The 16,839-nt window shown below is 49.7% G+C and overlaps 1 protein-coding gene across 8 annotated transcripts in view; it reads left to right on the top strand.

Moving 5' to 3' along the window:
- LOC139049833 (uncharacterized) overlaps positions 1-16,839 on the top strand; it is a 349,117-nt gene that overhangs the window by 192,829 nt on the left and 139,449 nt on the right. The gene's annotated exons all lie outside the window — the stretch shown is intronic.

Raw genomic sequence — 16,839 nt, forward strand, 5'->3', positions numbered from 1 at the left:
GACCCTTTCGTATTACTACGGGTGAAGAAACTAGAGGTCATAGCATAGCGTGGCTCCCGGCCCACGTGAACGTTATAACTAACCAAGCGGGTTGCAACCCTAACGAGCGGGCCAACTGCCTGGCGCGTGAATTCACGAACCGCCCCTAGCTAATGGTCCCCCTCTCCCACAGGATTGCCCCTTCAAAGATCATCTTACCACCTGTCGCGAAATTACGTAGCATTACAGACAAAGGGGGAGGAAATTCCCTGCCCCCCTCCCCGAAACTGAACAGGGCTCAGGCCCTTACTTTAAGGCTCCTACAGACGAGATCCTACCTCACCCCCAGAGCGGATTAGTTGTATAGACTCCAACTTCCCGCAGTCGTGCTCCGAATGCGGCCACGCATGCTGCTTCTTCAACCACATGCTCTGGCTGTGCCCGTACAACGCGGGCTCCGAACTTCAGTACAAGTCCAAGTGGGACGCCTTGCTGAACAGCTCGGAATTCACGCACCAACTACAGGCCGTCCAGAGGGCCCGCAACGTAGCAGGGAGTCACCACTTCCCATTCCCGTCGTGGGTGGAGCCACCATCTTCATTGGGGAGCCGAACCCAATCGTGTTCCTTGGGACACTTGAATAAAGTTGTTGTCAATTGTCGATTTTAGAGTCTCGGGAATTTTCGTAGAATATGTTTGGTTTGACTCGGAACTTTAGTCCTTGCAGTTGGTAGATTTGAATTTGTTTACTTGTAAAGCGTACCCATCACCAAGTTCGGACATTGCAAGCAGGCAAGCATGGCGCGTAAAATTATGCGGTGGCAATCGTGTCTGCGAATTATCAAACAGATGCACGCCGTAAAAATGGTTGGAAATTTAGAGAGAAGCCTGAGCTCCCTTCCATTCGAGCGAGCGTCGCTTTCTTCCAGAGAATCAAGGTCGCAGGCACGAATGCCTCTGCCGCATTGCATGCAGCATCACCGATCATGGCACCTGACTTCGGGGAATCGTCCAGCGCAGTAAGCGCGATACCGCCACTGGAAATGCGCCGCGCAGAAAACAAAAAAGAGCAATAAAAAAAAAAAGAAGGCAAGGCTCCTGACGTAAAACTGACGTACTCGCTAGGCTCCGCTACGGTAGAACGAACATCGCTTCCGGGCGCAAGTCGAGGCAAAGGGGGAGAAGGTCTAAGTAGGCAGTGAAGAGTGACAGCTCGAAATTTAAATTTGTTTGATGTCCTTATATATACTGAACCAACGTGAAATTTTTTTCTGGGACAAAATGCTCCTTCCTTCGAGAGCTTTTTTCTTGGTTCGGTGGGTGGCTGTACATGGCCTTTCTTAGTTGCTGGAGTGATTTGTCTGGTTAATTCAGATAACGAACGGGACTTCAGCCTAATTAATAGGTGCGGGGTTCCGATCACATTAGAACTTTTATAGAGGGACAATTAAGTGGTTCCTAGTAGCTAGCCCTACAAAACAGAGCGATAAAAAGTGTGTGATGCCTTTGGATATCTGGGGACGTACTGACGCTACAATGAAGGCTGGAACGTGTCTTTATCCCTGCCTTAAAAGTCCGGGTGAACCGCGAAACTCTCGTCATTGGAATAGGGGTTTGCGGTTGTTTCCATTGAACGAGAAATTTCCACTAAGCACGAGTCATAAGCTCGCGTTGATTACGTCGCTGTCCTTTGTATACACCGCCCGTCGCTGCTACCGATTGAATGATTTGTTGAAGTGACCCTTCTCTGGGGGAGGGTCGTGTATTTACCCGACTGGGTCCAAACAGATTCTGCATAACAAGTAGGCCTGCTAAAAATAAGGAGCTAGCACGATTGCAAGATGAGACCGTAAGACTCCCACATAACTATAACATAAGTTAGACATGTAACCTTTATAATGCGTGAATACATATAACTTGTGTATTTGGTTACGTCATTTTTGTACCCTAGCTCCCATGCACCTTCTGCGTTTCACGCAGCCTACTGCACCTGCGTCCCTGATACAGCCTACCTTATATTTTCTAAACAAAGTATATGTCAAAGGTCGGTAAGTTATGTAAGTACGGTTGAATTTTATCATCTCCCTTCTCTGTTACTTATTATAGGGTGCTATCGGTTTGGATTAATTGAACGTTCAGTGCAAAAGCAGGGAACATCAGTAGATTTTAGAGCAAGGCGTGGATCCTTCGCATCCATCCATCCATCCATCCATTCCCTTTAGCTATTCCTCCCAACCATTCCATATGTACAACTATCCATCATCTGTCCATCCGTATCCATGCATCCACCTATTCATCAATTGCATACCGCCATTCCATCCATCCATCTATCCATACGCATTGATATAGCTGGGTAATCCTAAAATGGAAGTCCAAGGAGCGGGCCGCTCGTCCAGTCGGCGAAAATTGAATTGGCGTATCGAGTCGGGGGGGGGGGGGGGAGGGGGAGGCGTCTACGAATACCGGCATTCGCTTTCGGCCGTACTGAGTGCGGGGCACTTCCTGAGCCTGCTGCCTAGATTCCGGAAAACCGCCTCCCGCGTTCACCATTTCTCCCGAATTGCGTCACGTTAAAAGAACAGACAACAATACGAAATGCGCCCGCGCCTCGAGGGAGAAACAGGAACCAAGAGGACAGACGGTGCTCTTCCTTTTTCGAGAAAGCGAAGAAACGTTTCCCCATCGCAAGCGTTATTTTTTTTCTGTATTTGTCAACCCAAAAAAGGCAACGAATACAGAGGGACATCTGGCGATAGCCAACAGACGAAACACGAATCTGCTCCGAAAACGTGGGCGCGCCGCGAAAGCAGTACGTGTGCGAGGGTAAAATGGGAGAGGAGCAAATGGAAATGCGGGAGATGCGAGAGAGTGGGTTAGGGATACAGGGGTAAAGAGTAAGAGATGCGACCACAGGTTTCGTCACGCCTCGGGATGGAAAGGTTGATAGGGAAAGGACCGGGTCGTGGCGGCGCCTCAATAACGCTGCGCGCGAGGGTTGGAGACAGACGGTGAAAGCGCAGAGTTAGCGACAGTATGCACGGAGGCTGGGAGGGAAGCTATGGGTTTGGGATAACATACTGGAACGGCTTGTTGTAAGCCCTACACTGAAGGACAGAAGAGGAAGGATGGTGCGGAAAGCGCAATGATAGAGTTTGTCGGGGGCCCTAGCTGTGTTTGTTGTGTTGGTATTCTGAAGGACGCTCAGCTAGGAAAGAAAAAAAAAAGAGGGAGAAGTTCTGTTGTGGAAAGTTCGAAGTAGGGTGGCGATCGTCATTGGAGGCGCGTAAGCAGGAGTGATAAACAGTGAAGCCTGTCCTTATTGTGTGTGCGTGTTGCTCGCACTAACCACGTTGGATTGGACAGGTTAGAGCTAAGCAGAAGGTTGTACTGGCAGCTTTGTCCTATAGGAAAACATCCTATAGAAGGCTGTGTATGTATAGAGGGCCCTACAGTTTGCGAAAGCACACAGGTGTGGGTTCTTGAATGCTTGATGTTGGGTAAAATAGGGAGGAGAACGTTTTATTTATTCTTAATCATTGTGTTAGAGTGAGCAGTAAGCTGTTGGGAAATTCGAGAGTGAGGATATGGAAATGTGGAAGGCAACTCAAAGGCTGAAAAGGCTGCACTCGAGGATAAATGAGTGTAAAAGAAAAAAAAATATGTTACTACGGGAAACAGGGAAGTGACGAAACACGTCGTGACCAATGAGGCTCACGCGCTGGGCACCGTGTTTTCCCAGTCTGGGTGACTCGGTTCCCGTCTTTCCCGCGCGGAATTGTTGTTCCTGTGATCGGTGAAAAAAAAGGAAGCAAGGCAGGATAAAGTGTCCGAGAATTCTCAAAAAATGGGAGAGAGAAAAGTTTAACGGCCACTTAAGGGAAATGAAAATGGGAAAAAAGGGAGCTCGTGAGAAAGCAAGCAAGTCCGCGGAAATGCTTCACTGTTTCCCTCTTTTCCCTTCTATCTGGATCTCGAGAAAAACACAGCGTGAACGAGGAAAGCAGGAAAAGCGAAATAAGGCAAGCAGCCCAGTCTTGAAACAGAAGACGAGTTAGAGGTAACCATAACGCAATACCGAGATGGAAAAGAAAAAAAAAAGAAGCAGGAAATGTAAGACCGAAGGCGAGGAAAAGAAAGAAGAGCTCAGGGACTCGAGGTTACAAAAACGGGAACCGACAGGAGAAAATGGTGGAGGAGGAGTGGAGAGGGAGTGAGCGTTTCGCTCTTGTTCGTTTTCTCTCCGCGACGGTTGCCTAGGCAACAGACACGCGTCCGGGCCGAAGGCATTGCGATGGAGACGACGACGGCCGGTCAAAACAAGCGCTGTTCGTTTTGTTGTTTTGTGGCCGGCGGTTCGGCGGTGAGGCAGACGCGGTCGTGCAACTGGGTGCTTCGAATGGAGCGGCCGTACGCTGGTACCGCGTGTCTGGAAGAGGTTCTTCATTTTAAATATACCTGCCAACATTTACGAATGCATTGTGATATCCCCGAGATTGCCTGCGTTCTAACGGCGCCTCGGTGAGGCCAAATAAGGACCCGCCAAGTTTCTCAACGCGCTCGCTTGCACGGGACGAGTTCATATTTCGGAAGGACCGCTCTCCTGGCCTGCCCGGATTCTCCTCTCGCCCGGCGTGCCGGTACCACTCAAAGCCAGGGAGGAATGGGAGATCTCACTACGCTCCACGGGCCCGGCAAGGCAGAAGGTCGCCGCCAGCCGGGCTGCCAGCTTCGTGTACATGTTAAACATGAACGTTTGAGTGCAGTGGGGTAGTGCAGGGACACCAGCGGCCGGGGAGGTCCAAAGTGCCCTGCCAAAGCTTTTTTTTTACCTCCTCCTCGTCCTCCTCAGTGACGTTCAAGTGAACATTAACGCTTTTTCTTTTATGCACTCTTGACGCGGCGCCACCTCCTACCAAATGGCTGCGCCTTGCAAACGAACTCTTACCCAGATCCGGCGTCCCTTGACAGCATATATCCCGAGATTTGTCCGAATTGTTCTTGCGTGGCCTGTGCTGAGGTTGCTACTTTGCCTCACATGCTCTGGGAGTGCGGGTCGCTGGGCTCATAGTTCAACCAAAGAAGAGTGGGACGCGCTCCTGCGAAGTTCCGTCTTTGAAGAACAAATCCTGGCCGTCCAACGCGTCTGCGATCGGGCCGGCAGGCTAGACCTGTCAGTCCCGTCGTGGGATTAGCCGTGTGTGCGCGCTTTATCGCGTTTTGCTGGACCCAATAAAAGTTTTCTCACTCACTCACTCACTCACTCACTCACTCACTCACTCACTCACTCACTCACTCACTCACTCACTCACTCACTCACTCACTCACTCCATCAGGTGCCCAAGGGCGCACGCACTAGTGCGGGCCGCACCGCACATTTAGTCAGCTAGATGGCTGCGACGTGACGTACGCTGTAACGCAGGCATTTCTACACAAACGATGAAGGTGGAGCCGCCATGGCGTCGGACAAGGGCGCTCGTCTCGCGCTGCGGAGGCGCGGGTTCGATTCCCGCCCAGACCGAAATTTTCCTTCCCTTCAAAGACGTTAACTTACTTTGCTTACGGGAACCTCCCAGGAAAATTCGACGTCCATCCGAATATCTCTTGACGTGGTTGTTGTCGGCCATTTTTAGTACCGTCATTTGGTCACGCCGCCGACTACATCGCTGGATTTTCGCGTTGAACCAGAAATCTCGCCTTTGTGCATTGCGTTCGCCGCCAGCGTTTCCACGAAAACATCGCGGTTACATGAGCTGCAGTTGCCGGGAAGCGTGAGAAGCATCCAGGAATCTCTGAATGCCATCGCGTTCCAGTCTTAAAGGTGAAGCTTAAGCGAGCTCCAAAATTTCTGTCTCTACACTGGAATGAACCGGTCATACTTTCCGCAGGTGATTTTCGACATCTTAAAGTTGGTCGAACACGAGCAAGTGTCCTTCACGGAAATGCGAGGTGACGTAATCAAGCTCCGTTGTAGAGTACCCTGCCTAGATTTTTACCTTCATAGATCTTGCTTATATATAACTAAACTCTGCTTTTCTTTAATGCAATGAACCAGAAGCTATTGACCATTTATTTCTTGCCGCCGCTTCTCCTCCCTCCGTAGAGTCGAATGTTCCTTCTATTTCCAACTGGTAATCTAAGTTTAGTACCTAAAACACCAAGCATTTTGTCCTTTGGTATATTTCAATTAGGCACAAGCCGTGGGTGGATGTTTACTGCTGTGCACAAGCTCATTGAACCGTCCCCTTTACCTCGTGTCGGTATTTTGTTGGGTGTACTTTTCAATCGATTCAGTGTGGCTAATCCCCCAGTGTGGCTAATCCCCCAGTGTGGCTAATCCCCCTCGAGCCATGTTTTGAGGCAAAACAACAACCGTGTTTGCGTACGCACGCAACCGCCTGCTGGCGTCACACAAGCCTCACATGAGGTGGCTACCTCATGTGAGGCCCATGAGGTAGCCACCTCATGGGCCTCACATCATCATGGAATTATTTAACCACGCCGTGAACCCAAGCACAGCGATCCACTGCCTGCACAGATCAGTGCCATGGCATCATCATACCTTGGGCATACCAAAGTGCTCCGGATCAGGGAACGACGGGCCCATGGAAGACTGGTTCGGCCTCTTCTAGCTGGACGCAACCGCTGCATCATAGTCGGAACAGGCTGTGGCCACCACCTTCAATGAATACGCCACCGGTGAGGTATTTCACTTCTACTTCACGCACATCCTTGAAAACAACGAAAGGAAATCGAAAAAGAGACGATAAGTCGATGAGAAATGTACATTGCAGACTTCTTCATTATTGAACAGCTGGAGACACTTCAATTGGGTCGCCGCAGTCTGCCGCAGTCTTTACGCAGGAATCATAACTATAGTCGGATACAACTTTAGAAAAAAGGGGAGGCCCCGCCCAGATGACCGAAGCGGCGAAGTCACCGGCCGTCCGGCGCATGACGTCGGTCCAGAATGCGCGCCCATTGGTGCACCCGCCTCGGAGGAGTAAACGCCCCCTTTTTTCTAAAGTTGTATCCGACTATAGTGCCTATAACAGCCCCGTATTTGGAGATCGTCGACAAGTTTCCCATGTAGTGATCCTCCCGCAAAGACGAATCAGAATCGCACGCCTGGCACGATTACACCACGCACAGTGGACAGAGTAAGGCTTCCGCTCGCTGAGTGATATCCACGGCGCTTTCCTTCAAGACCAGATTTCCCACCAGGCTTCACTCCCACGCAGAAATTGGCATGATGCGTGTTTTCATCATGCTATCCAACTCCTGTCATCAGTGAAACAACGGGTTCGTTCACTGCTTCTTGTACGCGCAGCCGTCCACCTAGTTTCAAGTCTCACGACTCTTCTGTGCAGCACATTCCGGAGTCCGTACTTCACAGAATCGCTTCGTTGGCGCAGGACACCTGAAATTTTCCAGAGAGACCTATCATAGGAAGTATATGTAGTGCAGCCATATTCACTCCGGCATCGTCCAGTGATCGACCACCTAGAATTTTAGGCTGCATGAATGCAATCAATGGAACCAATCAAATTAAGCCAACTTATGTTCCGCTAGAACAACAAAATGAAACCACCAACATCGTATGTTCATTTCGCGATGTAGAACATTCACCTTCATCAGCAGCGGATGAATAGCTACACTTGGGAGTTCAAGCTGATTTGTATAGCTCAAACTCTTTTTCTCCTCCCTGCCTTTACTTCCTCTTTTCTATCTCTCTCTCTCTTGCACACACTATAGACCTCAACAAACTGTGTTACCCGCCGTGGTTGCTCAGTGGCTATGGTGTTGGGCTGCTCAGCACGAAGTCGCGGGATCGAATCCCGGCCACGGCGGCCGCATTATGATGGGGGCGAAATGCGAAAACACCCGTGTGCTTAGATTTAGGTGCACCTTAAAGAACCCCAGGTGGTTAAAATTTCCGGAGTCCTCCACTACGGCGTGCCTCATAATCAGAAAGTGGTTTTGGCACGTAAAACCCAAAATATTATTAACCAACTGTGTCATTGCAGAAGCATCGGAACCACTACATATCACACAATGCCAACTAACAGAAGGGTCCGCTCAGCACGGCATCACTGAGATGGCAGCTTTGGAAGTGGCTTCTGAAGAACCTCACCCGTGGACCTCACCATTAGACAAGCCTCAGCAAAAAGCGTGGTCCCAGCAACTCCAAGACGAAGTTCGGCTAGTGCAAGAATGAATCCGACAGGGGACGACGACGACAACGTTGAAAAAGCGTGCAAACGAAAGAACAGAGCCAATACAAAGAAATACATCTAATTAAACACTGGTCGACTAAACCGAAAAACTCGGCAAGTACTTCGTTTTCCTAGGAATGAACATAGTCAAGGTCCGCTTCATCGCCAGCAATCAAGACTGCGCCTAGTACGACAAATACGAAAACAACGCATGCAACGGCCAAAAGGACATGTGCAATCTTCAAGCTTGCTGAAGAGCGGAAACATCGCTTCAAAAACTTCGTGCAACGAGTGCTTGTTTCAGAAAACGAATGCATTCCTGTCCGTTTGAAGGCCGCTGAGCGGTCCTTCTAGTTGCGGACTCCTCGCGGTAATGCGAGCGCGTTGAGACGCTTGGCGCGTTTCGATTTAGCCTTGCCGAGGCGCATTTCAGGCGAGGGCTTGCGCGTACCATGACTATGCAGATAACACACAGGCTTTCGAGAGCGAGAGTAACATATTTAACAGGCAGAGGCGGCCTAGCTAGTGGTCAATATTGGTATGTATTATGTAACCGCGCAAACGACAACGGACGAAGAAGGAAACCGCGCCTGTCCTGTGTGTTTCCTTCTTCGTCCGTTGTCGTTTGCGCGGTTACATAATGCATTCCAATACCGAAAGCGAGGGTGATTCTCCTCCCCTGACACGCAACACCTGACACGCTAGTGCGGTCAGAAGGTGTTCCCTTTCCCTCGCTCTGATTCATATAGGCGTACTCGCGACGTGGCGTCGCAGCCAATGGGAATTAAGGCGCCGTTTTGCTGCTACAGACGCCGGCCTTTCCGCTCAATGAGCAATTGGACGCTTTCGCATCAATAAAGCTTGTGTTTGCGGGGACCATGTTTCGCTACTGGCGTCACAGATGCAGTTTTCCAGATGGGTTCGTGAACTTTATTCGAATAAGTGAACACACATAGGTTCTGCAACTGAAGAAGCTAAATAGGGTTAGAACTTACGATTTTCACATTGACAACAAACAATTACGATCTTTAAGTTTGCGCTGAGTTTAGGCGTGAAATTGAGTGCAATACGTACGAATACAGTTGTCGAGCAATTTTTCGATGCCTGATTTCTCGGACTCGTCAGGTGTGTGCGGACCTGTCCGACTAGCACCGGCACCAAACGTTTAGAACCAATCTCTAGCGGTAACCAAGATTTCTGCCGATTTTATGGGCATTTGTTATGAACAAACTTCATAAACATTTCGGCTTGTCGGGGGTGCAATGGCCTTGCCAAGGCACCGGGTGAGTAGACGGGCGGGAAAGGCGAGGAGGAGGAGGGGGGGGGCAGGAGAGAGGGATGTCTCTTGCTGGCCACGTAATCCCCTCTCCTTCTCAATTCAAATACACGTGAAACGCATCAATGCTTTCGCAAGATAGGCGCTTTCAAGCAATTTTGTTTCGCGAAAGTTATCACCTGTATTTTAATGACATGTCTGAGAAAACCAGTGTGGTCTTTCTGTGCTAGTCTCAGGGGAACGGCAATATTTTCCTTTAACGAAACTTCCGCTACGTTGATAATTCTCCCAGAACTCATTACTAAAGCAGTACATAATGTGTTACGGTACAATCTTGCAAAACCCCTGTTCCCTGAGAGAAAAAAAAGAGGAAAGAAAGAAAGTCTAAGATACCAAGTACGCAACCACGTAACTGCGTAGCAACAAGATGTTGCCGCGCTCTAAACTGCATCTATTAGTGCGCCTGAGCAGTTCAATTAAGGTATAAAACAAAACTACCTGAAGCTGTTAAGCTAATCTCAGCGTTGTCTCGCAAAAGTCCTAGCTCGGGATAGCGTAACGATTCTGTTTCTGTCATTTTTTGCGCTTTTATCTCCGCATACATTGTCGGCGTCATCGGCCGGTGGCGAGCGCCGGGCGGTGATCATAAGGCAACACAGCTGCGCACACCTAACGCGCATGTCGAAATCTGTGTGAAACGATCGCTTTCGTGAACCGGGTAGTGCTACCCATTTTCGATACGACGGGTACAAGTGCTGTCTTCTTTTTTTTAATTATTTCTTAGCCCGTGCACCACTGCACTTTCATACAATCTTTACATTTGTGCACGATGGAGTTGGCAACGTTAATTAAAGTCGTGCAACGTTTATTTCGTGCTCTTGGCCGTTCGCAATCTCCGTCGAAACGCAAATACGAGCAGGTCATGCGCGCACGCTTGGAAACGTTGACGCACTGATGTCACGTCACGAGTACGAACGCTATGTTTAAAGGTTCTTTGTTTTTTGGGGGGGGGGTGGTTAGAGGGGGGGGGGGGAGAGGGGATGGCTGGGAGAGGTGTAATGCAGGGGAGGAATACGATGCGAAGGACAGTGGTAGAAGGTCGCCTATACTATTCGCCCGTTTCCTTCGTGCGTCATTGAGTTAACGGAAAATGATGCGCGCGCATGCCCTGAGGGACGCGTCTCACTCGCCAATCGTCTCGGTGAGCTAGCCTGGTGTTGGCACTAGCGTAGTAGCATATATGCGTGCGATCGTGGCCCGCTGCTCGGTAAATATTAAGAAAAACGCCGATGGCGGCCTAATGGTTAGAGCGTCTGGCTGGTGTTCTCCGCGACCGAGGTTCGACCCGAATATCGGAGGCATAATTCTTCGCTGTCGTTTTCTCTGTGTGCGGGTCTTTTGGCACCAAACGAGCAGCAGCTAACAGCAGTCACAATTTGCAAAGCCGGAGAAGGTCTGCCAATGAAGGTTTCGCTTTAATGGAGTCGCGCGAAAGGTTATACCGGCCCGGTGTATCAGTCCTATATTTACGATGTGGGGATGTATCTTCGCGGGGTATGTAACGCGCATTTTATTTCTCTGTACTGTCGGCGCCCGGATTGATGAAAGTCACGGCATTGTAGAATCTATTTTCGTTGCGTTACGATTACCATGTAGTATATCCCTTCGAGCAGCGTACTCACTGACTTGAGCAGTACGGGCACTAACTAGCCATGCAAGTTGCTACCATGAACCGGAGAAGGTCTGCCCATGAAGGTTTCGCTTTAATGGAGTCGCGCGAAAGGTTATACCGGCCTGGTGTATCAGTCCTACATTTACGATGTGGGAATGTATCTTCGCGGGGTATGATTCGCGCATTTTATTTCTCTGTACTGTCGGCGTCCGGGTTGATGAAAGTCACGGCATTGTAGAATCTATTTTCGTTGCATTACGATTACCATGTAGTATATCTCTTCGAGCAGCGTACTCACTGACTTGAGCAGTACGGGCACTAACTAGCGATGCAAGTTGCTACCATAAGCCGGTGCTCTTGTTTTCCGTTAACTTATACCTCCGGCCTAATTATCCAATTATTGGACCACCAAACGACTCGCTGCACGGTTAACAAGTACTCTTTCATTGTATTTTACTGAGTGATAGTCAACAAATACCATTTAAAATATTCAATGCCATTCCACTCTGAACGTGGGTGACTAACAAAGATGTGTATAGTGATGATTATATTGAGTTAATGTATGGTGATTACTATATTGATCGAATAAAGAGACACACATGTTACTTCGTGATTCTTACGTATTTTATTTTTTTGTTAGCATAGTGATCATCGTTTCGTGGTCACTATGGTAGACGTCGACGGGCTATAACGACGATGCTGGAAAGATTTTTTAGCAAACCTCAAGTGTATACATGACCAATGACGCGTAGTTGGTTCTTTGACTCTTACAGCATTAAATGCTTAACCTATCCAGCAGGTACGACACTAACCACTTTCGGTCCGGTCGGGTGAGATCAATGTTGAAATCGCCTACATTGACTATAGAGTCGATATGAGTGACCATCGCTCTTGGTCGTAGCTGGTGGGATGTACTACACCATTGCAATGACGGTCCCTTCCTCCGTCTGGACGGCGCAAACGTCGGCACACACACCCTGACGTTTCCTTCGTCCGCGATGGGTAACGCACATGGTGTGACGCCCACGTAGCCAGTCTTTCGCGTATATTGCAACGCCCAAGTAAAACTCTTGCTTGGGCTAGTTGGTTCATGCTTGAATGAGTAAAGGCAAGGCGCAAAAGACCAGGTCCAGGTCCCGTCGTTTGTGTCCTTCTTCAGTCCTGGTCTTTTGCGCGCATGGTGTGACGCCCACGTAGCCAGTCTTTCGCGTATATTGCAACGCCCAAGTAATGCTCTTGCTTGGGCTAGTTGGTTCATGCTTGAATGAGTAAAGGCAAGGTACAAAAGACCAGGCCCAGGTCCTGTCGCTTGTGTCCTTCTTCAGTCCTGGTCTTCTGCGCGCATGGTGTGACGCCCACGTAGCCAGTCTTTCGCGTATATTGCAACGCCCAAGTAATACTCTTGCTTGGGCTAGTTGGTTCATGCTTGAATGAGTAAAGGCAAGGCGCAAAAGACCAGGTCCAGGTCCTGTCGTTTGTGTCCTTCTTCAGTCCTGGTCTTTTGCGCGCATGGTGTGACGCCCACGTAGCCAGTCTTTCGCGTATATTGCAACGCCCAAGTAATACTCTTGCTTGGGCTAGTTGGTTCATGCTTGAATGAGTAAAGGCAAGGTACAAAAGACCAGGCCCAGGTCCTGTCGCTTGTGTCCTTCTTCAGTCCTGGTCTTCTGCGCGCATGGTGTGACGCCCACGTAGCCAGTCTTTCGCGTATATTGCAACGCCCAAGTAATACTCTTGCTTGGGCTAGTTGGTTCATGCTTGAATGAGTAAAGGCAAGGCGCAAAAGACCAGGTCCAGGTCCTGTCGTTTGTGTCCTTCTTCAGTCCTGGTCTTTTGCGCGCATGGTATGACGCCCACGTAGCCAGTCTTTCGCGTGTATTGCAACGCCCAAGTAAAACTCTTGCTTGGGCTAGTTGGTTCATGCTTGAATGAGTAAAGGCAAGGCGCAAAAGACCAGGTCCAGGTCCTGTCGTTTGTGTCTTTTTTCAGTCCTGGTCTTTTGCGCGCATGGTGTGACGCCCACGTAGCCAGTGTTTCGCGTATATTGCAACGCCCAAGTAATACTCTTGCTTGGGCTAGTTGGTTCATGCTTGAATGAGTAAAGGCAAGGCGTAAAAGACCAGGTCCAGGTCCTGTCGTTTGTGTCCTTCAGTCCTGGTCTTCCGCGTGCATGGTGTGACGCCCACGTAGCCAGTCTTTCGCGTATATTGCAACGCCCAAGTAAAACTCTTGATTGGGCTAGTTGGTTCCATGCTTGAATGAGTAAAGGTAAGGCGCAAGAGATCAGGACCAGGTCCTGTCGCTTGTGTCCTTCTTCAGTCCTGGTCTTCTGCGTGCATGGTGTGACGCCCACGTAGCCAGTCTTTCGCGTATATTGCAACGCCCAAGTAATACTCTTGCTTGGGCTAGTTGGTTCATGTTTGAATGAGTAATGGCAAGGCGCAAAAGACCAGGTCCTGTGGTTTGTGTCCTTCTTCAGTCGTGGTCTTTCGCGCCTTGCCTTTACTCGTTGCAACGCTGCCGGCTCGGGTGTCGACGTCCCGGTTGCACACGACTCCGCGGTGTAGCCGCGTTCGGCGTCTAGCGTTTTCCTCTAGACCGAGCGTTCGCGGCGCAAGGAGGCCACCGACGACGAGCGGGCCGCCCGCCAACGGCAACGTATGCGCGATGGTCGTCGGGACCTCGAATACCGCCCCCTTGCATGCTGACTAACATGCTTTCCAGAACACTTCCGGTTAAGCCATCTGGAACAACACAAGTTACAATAGCCTATACATTTCCGGAACCCTCCAGCTGGCATCAGTTTTGCTGTGAAGTTGGAATGTTCTAAAAGTGAATTCGATAGTTCAGTGGAACAACAACAACAACAAAAAAAAAGCCCATACATGAGATCGACACATGCCGCGCTTTCTTTACATCTGAATACACCAGAATATGTGCCAACAGTAAACCGTTTTTTTTTTTGGCTAACTTGACTGTCAGAAATGCATGACCGGAAGTTTTCTGGGGTCATGAATGCACTGCTGCCACAGCGTGGACAAAATTAAACGTCTAGACAATCAACGCAGTTACACCGGAGTCTTGTGCAAACGCGGCGTCGACTCCCTAGCCGGGGGCGTTGCAATTCAGATTTTTTATTTTGGAGCTCTCACCTGTGCGCGTTTTGCCTCCGCAGCTTTCCCTTCATTGCCACAGAAGGTTGTCCGCGTGTATAGCCATACAGCTTTTCTGTAAAGAAGACGTACCCTTAAGGTTTCGTCTTTAAGGGTGGAACGCGATAGCATTCAAGGATCCTTTACCGCGTCTCACGCTTCCGGGTAACTGCGGCTTATGTAACGGTAATGTTTACTGGGAAACGCTGGCGGCGAAATCTATGCAGGAAGGAGAGCTTTTTGGTAGAAACGCGGCCTCTTGCATGCATGGGCCGATCTTCGCACCTTTGATATTTCAGTCTGAGGTGATTTAACATAAAAGGCGTGCGCTGTCGGTGTTTTGTTTCATGACACTTGTTTGTGGGCTACCATTCTCAAATTCTGAGGAATAACTTTGCAAAGAATGAAAGACGAGGTGTGAGCAACTTTCGTGATAGAACAACAACTGTAATGCCCTATAGAATAAGCGTGGTTCGGGATGATTTTCTCGGCTTCGGACGCCGACGCCTACGCTTAGCCCGGATATTCTGCGACACGCGTTAATATAACTACATACCAACAACCTCCATATTCAGTTCTCCTAATATCCTCAGGGACCACACTCTATTTGCGAGAATTCATCAATACATATGGAGTTATTGTACGTTAACGTTTTGTGTTACCGTTACTGTGGGAGCAGTAATGGTACTTATACATAGAAACACTTAGGGTCTACCAGTATTAAGAATTACAAATCGCGTACGAATATAAAAAAAGTCCCTATGGGAGCAAACTTTATTGAAAAGTCTAGCAGGGATAAATGAACTTTAGGAAAGTTTTTTCTGTGAACCATGCATGACAATCTTTTAGTCCAAGTCACGTCCGAGACCAAGCATTGCACACCCACAACTCGGCATACCCTAGGCGGCACAGCGCCAGTTAGAAGACTCGTATAGACTGTGTCGCCAGCTTTACCTCTAGGTAATGGTCTAACAGAGTCTATGGGGTAATACGTGTGTGGACTTTTTCAACGTGGGCGTCACCATCTTAGAAAAGCGGCGCCACTTGGCTCTGTTTCACGAGTAAATGCGAGCGCGTGAACGCCGGGAGTTTCAGAGAGGAGGAGGAAAACGGCTCAGCGGCCGTAGAGGAAGCGAACAAGCTAGGCGGTAGCATTACGTCACGCAACCAGCTTTCGCAAGTCATCTCTCCGTGAAGCCATTCCCTGAGCTTTTCTCCCCGCATTGTCGGCCCAACACGTCACTGCCGAGACGCAGTGTATACTGGCCGAGAATGTTTGGTTCCCGGTTCCCGGGAGAGCCGGAACACTAAAACCTACCGCGCTCTCTAACTAGAGGATGGTAACGTGTTGGGCCGACTCGCTTGGCTTCAGTCGCCTTGCGCAACGCTCCGAGCTTGCTCTTTCCTTCCTCCGCGACGGCTGGCGCGTCGGGTTCAGGGTAGTTTTTACCCACGGAAAATGTCTGCATGGACAAGCTGAGGCTATCCTAATGCTAAAAAAAATATCCATGGGTACTTTGCTGAGCTAAACTGCGATAGGCGAAAGCCTTCTCTATGACTGCCTCTGTTGCTGTTGTCTCAACTGTTCTGCGAACGGACGTCGCCGTGGCCGCGAGCACGGGATGCAATCACAGCCACGTGGCTGCAAGGCTTGTCGCCGATGTGTGCCCCCCTTCCCCCCGCGCATGTCCGCGCTCTCCCACGCGCCCGCTCGCACAGCGCTACTGGTACGGCGCCTCCTCTCCTTGCTCCCCTCGCCGGTGGCTCGTCCTCTCATTGCTCTTTCTCTCCCCCTACTTTCATTCCCTACCCCCTGTGCAGCGCGGTTGGGGTGTCCTCTGCTGAGAGACTGTTACTGCGCTGCACTTTACCCCAACCTTTCCTTCCCTTCATCAAGAATCTCTCTCTCTCATTGCTCCCCTCGCCTGTGATCACCGCTTTCCTGCGTCCACCACGGACTGCGCCCGGACGCTCATGAGCCACTAAAGGCTTACGCGTTAAACTCGCATACGGGTACAGTGCCGCTGCCGCGCGCTGCAACTGAAAGCGTTGTTCCGCAACCAAGGCTCTCGGTGTGAATTAGTTGAAGGCCTTTGCCCCCCACTTTCCTGAGGCCGTTACGGCGTGTAGCCGCGTGCATTTTAGTCCACGCGGCGAAACGGTTTCCACGAATGTGCCTTGCGCAACAGCGCGTTGCGCGGGAAAAGGGAAGCCAGCTCTTGCGCGCTCTCTAAAAAAAAAATGAAAAAATAAAACGCATTAACACGGCGGCTTGTGCAGGGCGTTGCGCAACGTATTTTGTACGCTTGGAAATTATGGTTTGCGTAACCTCGCTTCGTTGGCTCCAGGCGAATCTCGCGTTGTTGTTGCGATTCACATTGCCCGTCTTGTAAGCTATCGGATTATCTTGACCGGAAGTAAGAAACTAATTATAGACCAACGAAATGGCTTTTCTCAAAGCTTTTGAGCCAATAAATATAGCAGACACAGCTTGCACGTAATTTTTCTTTTTATTTCAACGGATTGATAAATGGTCTGAAATGTAGC

The sequence above is a fragment of the Dermacentor albipictus genome, chromosome 9 (genome assembly GCF_038994185.2).
Source record: "Dermacentor albipictus isolate Rhodes 1998 colony chromosome 9, USDA_Dalb.pri_finalv2, whole genome shotgun sequence".
NCBI lineage: Eukaryota > Metazoa > Arthropoda > Arachnida > Ixodida > Ixodidae > Dermacentor > Dermacentor albipictus.